Source organism: Limulus polyphemus, unplaced genomic scaffold, assembly GCF_000517525.1.
Source record: "Limulus polyphemus unplaced genomic scaffold, Limulus_polyphemus-2.1.2 Scaffold1638, whole genome shotgun sequence".
NCBI classification, from domain to species: Eukaryota; Metazoa; Arthropoda; class Merostomata; order Xiphosura; family Limulidae; genus Limulus; species Limulus polyphemus.
This window is the reverse complement of record NW_013667248.1, coordinates 137,097-145,805: the sequence shown is the minus strand read 5'-3', so window position 1 is coordinate 145,805 and position 8,709 is coordinate 137,097.

Below are 8,709 nucleotides of genomic sequence, written 5' to 3'. Positions count from 1 at the left end.
GTTGTTGTTGTTTTTTTTTGTTGTTGTTGTTTTGTTTTATTTTACATAAATATATCTTTTTTTTTATCATATTGTTATGTATTTTCTGACTACCCTAAGTTTCGGGTAGCGATTGTTTGTTTGTTTGTAATTAAGCACAAAGCTACACAATGGACTATCTGTGCTCTGCCCACCACGGGTATCGAAACCCGGATTCTAGCGTTGTAAGTCCGCAGACATACCGCTGTGCCACTGGGTTTTCACTGAAAAAAAGTAACTTTCTCTCAGGCTTTGTCGATTTTATTGTACGTTTAAAGGTAAGGTAACTAAATGTTGTAAATTTCTGTATGTCGTAAGTCACATATATCTGTGCAAAAATGTTTGTTTTAGATCGTATGTATTACTATTAATAACTTTTAGCCAACGCTAAGATATTTACGGAATAAACATCAAACGAAAGTAATGTTAAACATTAGGGTATTGTGAAATGAGGTAACATCTCAAGATTATGGACGTTAGGGGAAAATGGAAAGTTTAGATATGTTTTTATATCTATATACGTGAAATGAAATCTATCCATTTTCATCGACACGATGAAATTTGAAACTGAAGTAAGTATTTCAACATGGAGTAGGAAAACTCAAACTTATATCTGTTTCAGTGATGCTAAATTGTCAAACATGAGATCTGTGCATTATTCTTAAATCGTATAATATCAAGTTACAGTGTTATGTGATATACGGTCTGATAGCAATGTATAACATGCATAGATAATAACGTTATTCGAGATCTTTTCTAATCACTAAACATATCTTACTCTACAGCAGTGGAATACAAGAAAGAAAAGTGTCATTAATTCAAATAGTTAAATAGTGCCCAAGTAGCATGCCTTTTAAACACTTCGTGAATTACACTCTTAAAACCTAAACCTTACATCTCCGGTGTAGGGTTGTGGAGATTGTTTCCGTATTCATTATTTTAATAATTGATTAGAAATAAATACCTAGCTGAAATACAGTAAATTAAATACCTGGCTGGAATACAGTAAAATAAATACCTAGCTGAAATACAGTAAAATAAATACCTGACTGGAATACAGTAAAATAAATACCTGGCTGGAATACAGTAAAATAAATACCTAGCTGAAATACAGTAAAATAAATACTTGGCTACAATACAGTAAAATAAATACCTAGCTGAAATACAGTAAAATAAATACCTGGCTACAATACAGTAAAATAAATACTTGGCTACAATACAGTAAAATAAATACCTGGCTGAAATTCAGTAAAATGAATATAATGGATTTCAGATGAAGTAGCTCTCAAGTTGTTAATACAGAAAAGGAATTAAACAACCTTAGTGACTTTGTACTTTAAAACTGAAAGAAATGATTGGTTTATAATGGTACATTGTTTGTTTTTGAATTTCGCGCAAAGCTACACGAGGGCTATCTGCGCTAGCCGTCCCTAATTTAGCAGTGTAAGACTAGAGAGAAGGCAGCTAGTCATCACCACCCACCGCCAACTCTTGGGCTACTCTTTTACCAACGAATAGTGGGATTGACCATCACGTTATAACGCCCCCACGGGTGAAAGGGCGAGCATGTTTGGTGGGACGGGGATTCGAACCCGCGACCCTCAGATTGCGAGTCGAGCGCTCTTACCACCTGGCCATGCCGGGCCAAAGATAAAATGACAACATATATTAGCAATCTACTGCGCGCGAAAACTTCGTGAGGCACTGGTAACAAAACAGGATCGGGAAACATTCGTTTGTTTGTTCGTAAATGTTTAAAGATCATTTCAGAACTAACAAAACAAGTACAACGTTTCGATCACTGGTGCAATCATTCTTAAGTACAAAAGTTATTAATTCAGTTTTATTAATTCATCGAAACTTATTTCTGGTAAGCCAAATGTGATTATGTGGTTGAGGTAACTGTATAACACGTTTACTGACGAAAATAAGGAGCAGTGGTATCGTGGCTCGAACCTTTGACTTGCTGACTCCCATTCAGGCACGCTCACTACCAGGCCATGTGCAGCTGCCATTTTGTAATCTGTGGACATAGCGTTATATATTTCAAGATATTTCAACAATTCATCTTCATTTTGCAGACACATATGATAATATATATAATATATATCATATATTAGATAATATATGATATTTTGTATTAAATAAATTTGTCTATCTTGGAAGCACGTAAACGATTTCCGTTTGTATAAAACTATTTGTAATTTAAATAAGATCGATACCACACTTGTTCAGGAATAGTGGTTGATTTGTTACAATTGTACTAATTCCATTGACCATGCATTTTTGTCGATAAGAGAATTTCTTTGATATAATAATTTAATTATAAGCTTACTTATTGATTAAGTATTACTTTATTACAAATTATAGCTTTTAAAGTAAGGAAAAACATTGTTAGGAAAGTGACACTCGATCGGTTTCAAGAATTAAACAAATCCCTTGTGGCGGTGGGTGCTGCTAATTGGGTACCCTCACTGTGTAGCTTTATGCTTAACTACAAACAAACAAACAATATATGCGCTGTTTGGCTAATTATATGACTTAATGTCCTTTATCGTTCAGTTGAAATACGCTACTTGCAACTGGATAATGATGTTTTAGTTATTGTTCTTTTTCAAAATTTGAAGAAAATAAAAACAGAGTGACGTTCAGTATTAACGAAACTTGTTTATTACAAATATCACAGGTAAATAATATCAAGCGAGTCAAAAATATTTTTACAACTAACAAAAAAGAGAAAAATTAAAGAAAAATGCTAATATTTGGCTGCAAAAATACCAAAACACGACTTATTAAAATGAACAAAGTTAACAAAACGAGTCCCTAATAGTTGGTAGATCCTCCTCTATTTTTATAACTTCTCTACACATGTTCCTCATACTGCTGATGACATTTCGGCTGATTTCCGGAGAATCACAGTCCAGTCCTGGATGATGGCAGCTCTAAGCTCCTGGACAGTCGTAGTAGCGGGTTGTCTGTCTCTAACTGCTCTCCCTAGCAAGTCACACACATGCTGAAAGGTATTTAAGCCCGATAACTTAGTAGACGAGGCCAGTTCTCCTGAAAAAAAAATGGCTTCGTGATCCTGGCGGTGTGAGGACGAGCGTTATCCTGATGATAAATCAACTCATCTCCGGAGATAGCACAAGTAAAAGGGCTCACAATAGGTAACAGGATCACATCGATGTAATATCTTTCTTTCAGGGATCCTCCATTCACAATATCACTTACTTGATCAGCCTTCAATAACAACAATCCATGCAAATCCAAAAAGTGCTTTGCTGCAACCAATGATTTAGAGAAATCCTGCACACTTAGGAACATCGTCTGTGAAATAACACGTATACAGTGTTCAGCCACATACGTAGGTGAATCCAGTCGTCCGATCACACGATCGTTTCAAAGAACACATTCATGACACTGGAAATCTTGACAACAAAGAAGCTACCGTTGAACATTACATCAACGCACGCAGCATAATTAACTAAACACCTTATCGTATAAAAATTTTAAAGATTTCTGACAATTTAAAGAATATATTTTGATTAAATCCAAACGCCCTTCTACTAACATATATAGTGCCTGGCTCCAAGGGTGCCCGCAGAAAAAAAAGTAGGGGAGGAGGGGGGGGGGTCAATACTCCTGTAATTATGATATTATATTACTATTATTGTTATTTATTTGTTTACTTATTTCATTTTTTTATCTGTTTATTTTTAACATTTACTTATATGATCAGCGACTCTAACCCGGTCAACAATACTTTTAATACACCTAGCCGTTCTATTATATTGTTATAGTTTTATATTATTTTCGGTTACTATAATTTAAACTCAGTTTTGTAACGTGTGGCGCTCAGAGGATAAATAAACATTTATCTGAAGTTGTTTGTCGTCGTCACTGAAAATGGTTTCCATCCTTCAGTCAGCACCGAAAGATTTAAAAAAAATTATAAAAAAGAACTTTTGTTTGTGAATCTATAATGCACTGTCGCATTTTCAAACCCACGTTTTGTAATATTTAAAGATTACAACTAGATTACGTGCGTTTGTGTCATCACAGTGAAAGTGTTATATAATTCTGTAATCAATGTAATAAAAAAAGAAAATTAGAAGAAATTTAAATTGTTTGTTGTAAACGTTTTAAAGCTGGTGCTTCTAAAACTATATCTTACTAACTCTATTCTAATACATTAATTCTCCTTTAGATATATGTGTTATGAAAAACCTCAATCATTAACAGTGTTTTTATACACTTGGCAAACTGGCGTTGTTAGAAGATTTAAAGTTAGATTTGGTTGATCCTGAGCAGAGTTTTTCAATGTCAAAAAGTAATGGTAGTATATAAATATATGGCAATCAAGTATATTTAAATATATTTACATGACTTTACTTAAGAAATGTGAACTTCATTTAGGGCGTAGTCTTGTGTAATAAATGGTTCCTATGAATTTCTGTGCAAATATTTTGTTTACTATGTATTTCATGTAAGGCTTCGCTACAAAATATGAAGAGTGGCCTTCCCGTTATCCGAAATCTTCAAATCTAATTTGCGTTCGGCTTATCCTGTATATATATTTTTTCTATATCTAATATTTTGTTTATTTTATGCAACGTAGTTCCATTTACCTCGTTGAGTAAGCTAAACGAGTTTTCTTTTAAACTCTCTATACAAGTTAAATCCGCCTCTTACATTTTTAGTGTAGTGTAATAGTGTACTCATTAAATTTGTACAGTTATATCTGTAGACGTCCTTCAACGTAAGACTATTGGCCAAATTGTTCTATGACACCTGAAGCTAGCTTGCTCTTGCCGAAATAAAACTGTAGCGCTCTCACTCAAAACTGCTGCCATCTGTTGCCTATTCTAGATACATTTGCTGGTGCACCATAACTCCAAAAGTAAGAAATATTTTGAGGATCTTAATTCAAAGTTGTATCTTTTTATCGTTTTTTTTCTAACTATTTGTGTTAAAACTGGTACACTTTTACTAGATATGAGTTACAATCAGGCATTAAATAGCCATATTAAACGACAATTGACTTATTTTATGGAAATGTTGAACTTATTTATGTTACACATTACAGAATAAGTTTTAAACCAATAATTTAAATGTTATTTTGGACTGCTGAAATACAAGATGAAAAAGCTTCAGAATTTGTGGATAGAAATATAATAGAATTCCGTATTTATTGTTCAATAGTGTATAGATATGTTTGTATGAATACTGACAAATTAAGACTATCAAAGGTGTTTCGTCTAACAACTCATTCACTGCTTGTTTGTTTGAACTTCGCGCTAGCCGTCCCTAATTTAGCAGTGTAAGACTAGAGGAAAGGCAGCTAGTCATCACCACCCACCGCCAACTATTGGGCTACTCTTTTACCAACGATTGATTGGGATTGACCGTCACATTATAACGCCCCCACGGCTGAAAGGGCGAGCATGTTTGGTGTGACGGGGATTCGAACCCGCGACCCTCAGATTGCGAGTCGAGCGCCCTAACCACCTGGCCATGCCGGGTCCGTTTAGAACTTAAAAGATAACTTTAAAGACTGAATATATATATATAAATACTAGCCAACATACATAGCATGCCCATGCTTGTATTAAACTCATGCGGTTACAAATAATAATAATAGCAGTTATAATAACAGATGTATACAAATCAAATAAGCACTTTTAATATTTCTTATAGTTATTATGTTTACCCCTTCCTCCTCTTCACTAGCCATAGTAAGGCCAGTCAAGGTTTTGCTGCAGTTGGCCAGATTTCCTTTTAGAGTCACATTATGCACATTCTGATGTTAATTGATAATCATGAGTTGTTTATATAAATACACCTTCCCCCACCCCTCCATTTCTGATGGAGTTTGGGTCGTGACACTTCGACGATTTTCTTCCACTGTGACGTCCCTAAACTCTGGTGAGCCGTGGCTGATGCACACTTTATCTGGAACCAAATGTAAATATATGTGTAAATAAATAGATTTATATATTGTTCACATACTTCTTTTTTTTGTCATTTATTCATAGTGACACCTAGAGTTAAAGAACACCAGGATTTGCTCCAAGCATTAACTAAAGCTACACAGCAAGCAAGTTAAAGATATCATTGTTGGAGTTATCAATGATTTTATAATATGTATTTGTAAATGTTTTAAAGAGTATTGTTCCCATGACGAACGTATGAAAGCAGAAACTTGGATGATATAAGTCAATTATTGAGATTTGGCTGATAAGAAAACAAATGTTAAACAGAAAAGAAACTTACTAATACAGATATGGTTTTTTTTTACCATTACTCATAGCACTAATACTTTCATTATTTGGTGGTTTGGTAGGACGGCCTGTTGGTAAAGCTGCTGGTCTTTAAAATGGTTCTCGTTCCTGAAGAGCTAGTACACTCGCTTTATCAACCTAAAGTTTATGAAAAACCCTTTCATAAAATTTTAAACTCTATAGATGAAGATATGAAACCTTCATATATATAATAATATTTACCTGCAGATGATAAAGCCAAGATGTGAAATCAGCTTCAACAACGTCATCAAATCTTTCAATCACAAGCCATGGAACTTGTTAAAATTAAAATGGATCACTGACCCGGGGAAAGTTTGGATATCTCTAAAATATAAATAAGAAACTTACATACTATTAAACTTAAAACGTTCAAGTGTAAATGTAACATGGAAGGATCGAGAATAAATAATGATTAATGGAAATAAAGGAATTTTACTCTACTGGATGGACAGAATTTGCAGAACCATTTCATGTATGAAATTGTTGGAAATGCAGACAGATGGTCGAATCTGATACGTGAAAATTGTACTGTTAAAACACCTAAATGAACTGTATCTAAATGAACTCATTTTTAATAAGCTACTGAGATATAATGGAGAAGCCATCTGACTACGTCTGTGTGGGTAAAGGACACAGCAGGTAGTTTTGACGATCTCGACTTTAATGATGGTGATAACGATGGAATCAAAGACCAATACATAAATACCCGAGGTAGGTAAACTGTTAACATGATTGGCCGTTTACATTCAGACATCTCTTTGCAAAACAAGTTCTTGCTGAATAGTGTTACTTTCAAACCATGCCTCGTCCGAAAATGAGAAGCATTTTGTTTTATGTTCAGTGATTATTCCAGTTTCAAAGTTGTTCAACAACATGTTTCTATCTACATTATAAAAGTAAAAGTCAGTCCTTTGGTCTTTCTGTCGCATGCAAAAGCCTTTCAGAAAGGAAATGTTAAATATCCTTTGAAGTATATAGAGTGCATGTAAACTTACAAGCATCTATTGATAATACTTTTTTACGTCAAGTAAAAACACGTCTTGTTATAGGATGTGTTGATAATGATGCATTTAATGAATCCTGGAAGAAAAATCCATACAACTTCAAACATTACAGTATGAATTTCCTAGCAATCAATGTTGATGGAAAACAGATTACCGCTCGACCTTTACAGCCAGATTTTGATGCTGATCTGTATGCACAAAGCTATTAAACATTATTTAGTGGAATGGGAAGACCGTTTCAAGATCAAGGAATTGATATAGGATATCACAAACATTGGGAAGGATATATATATTCATTGTATTTGATCTTACACCCGACCTATCAGCTGGTGATTCCCACTTTAACGTAGTGAAACAGGGAAATCTACAGATAGAAATACAATTTGTTAAAGCTTTACTTAACGCTATAAATGTTCTCACCAATGACAAGTCTAGAAACATCATCACTGATATCTAAGAAGCAATGAACACTGTACAGATATATTCTATACTCTCACAAGATCTGTATATCAGAAAGAAGCTTGGAGGAGCGTTTGATAGCGATCAGCTACCTAACTATGCAGAAAAACAACTATATATCGTCAACTTGGGTCCAAGTTATAAATCTGGAAGTTTCTAGGTCTGTGTCTACTTTGGTCAAAATGGGAAAGGAGGATACTTTGATCCCCTTTGCTCCTACACGATTTCACAGCACAAATACACCCATTAAAATGTCAAACATGGACTTACAATAAAAAGGTTGTTCAAGGATCTTATTCGACAGCATGTGGACAAAATGGATTTTACAGATGTAGATGCATATCCAAACAAAAACTGTTGTCCAAATTTGGATCTAATAAACATATAAGTGATATATCTGTTCAACAAAATTACTTGATATACCTTTTTATGTAGATCAAATATCGAAATCCTTATTGTACGAAGATTAATATAAGTTTTTAAAATTGAAGATATTGTCAGGGTGATTTATGTTATATAGAAGATATTAATCTTGTTTGTAGATCATATGATGAAACAAAACAAATTTCAAGAAAATATTTTATTTGTCATACTGACATAGAATACATTCTTACAGATGAGGTCAGATCGTTCTTGAATAAATTCACCACTTTTAACCAAATCAATAGGATTTAAATTCTTACAAGCATGTACATTTAGTTTACTAGCTCTATCCTGAAACACATCTAACATGTTTTTATCCCCTTGAATCAAAGCATTCTTCAGATAGAGCCACATACCTTCATCATGATCCAATATCACGTATGAGCAGCTTAACTGGGATGATCGACTTTACAAGTCCAACAATTCAATGACAGGGGATATATGTTCAGTCTATACTTCCAATAACAATTTTTAAATTATATTATTTTGGCACTTGTGTAACG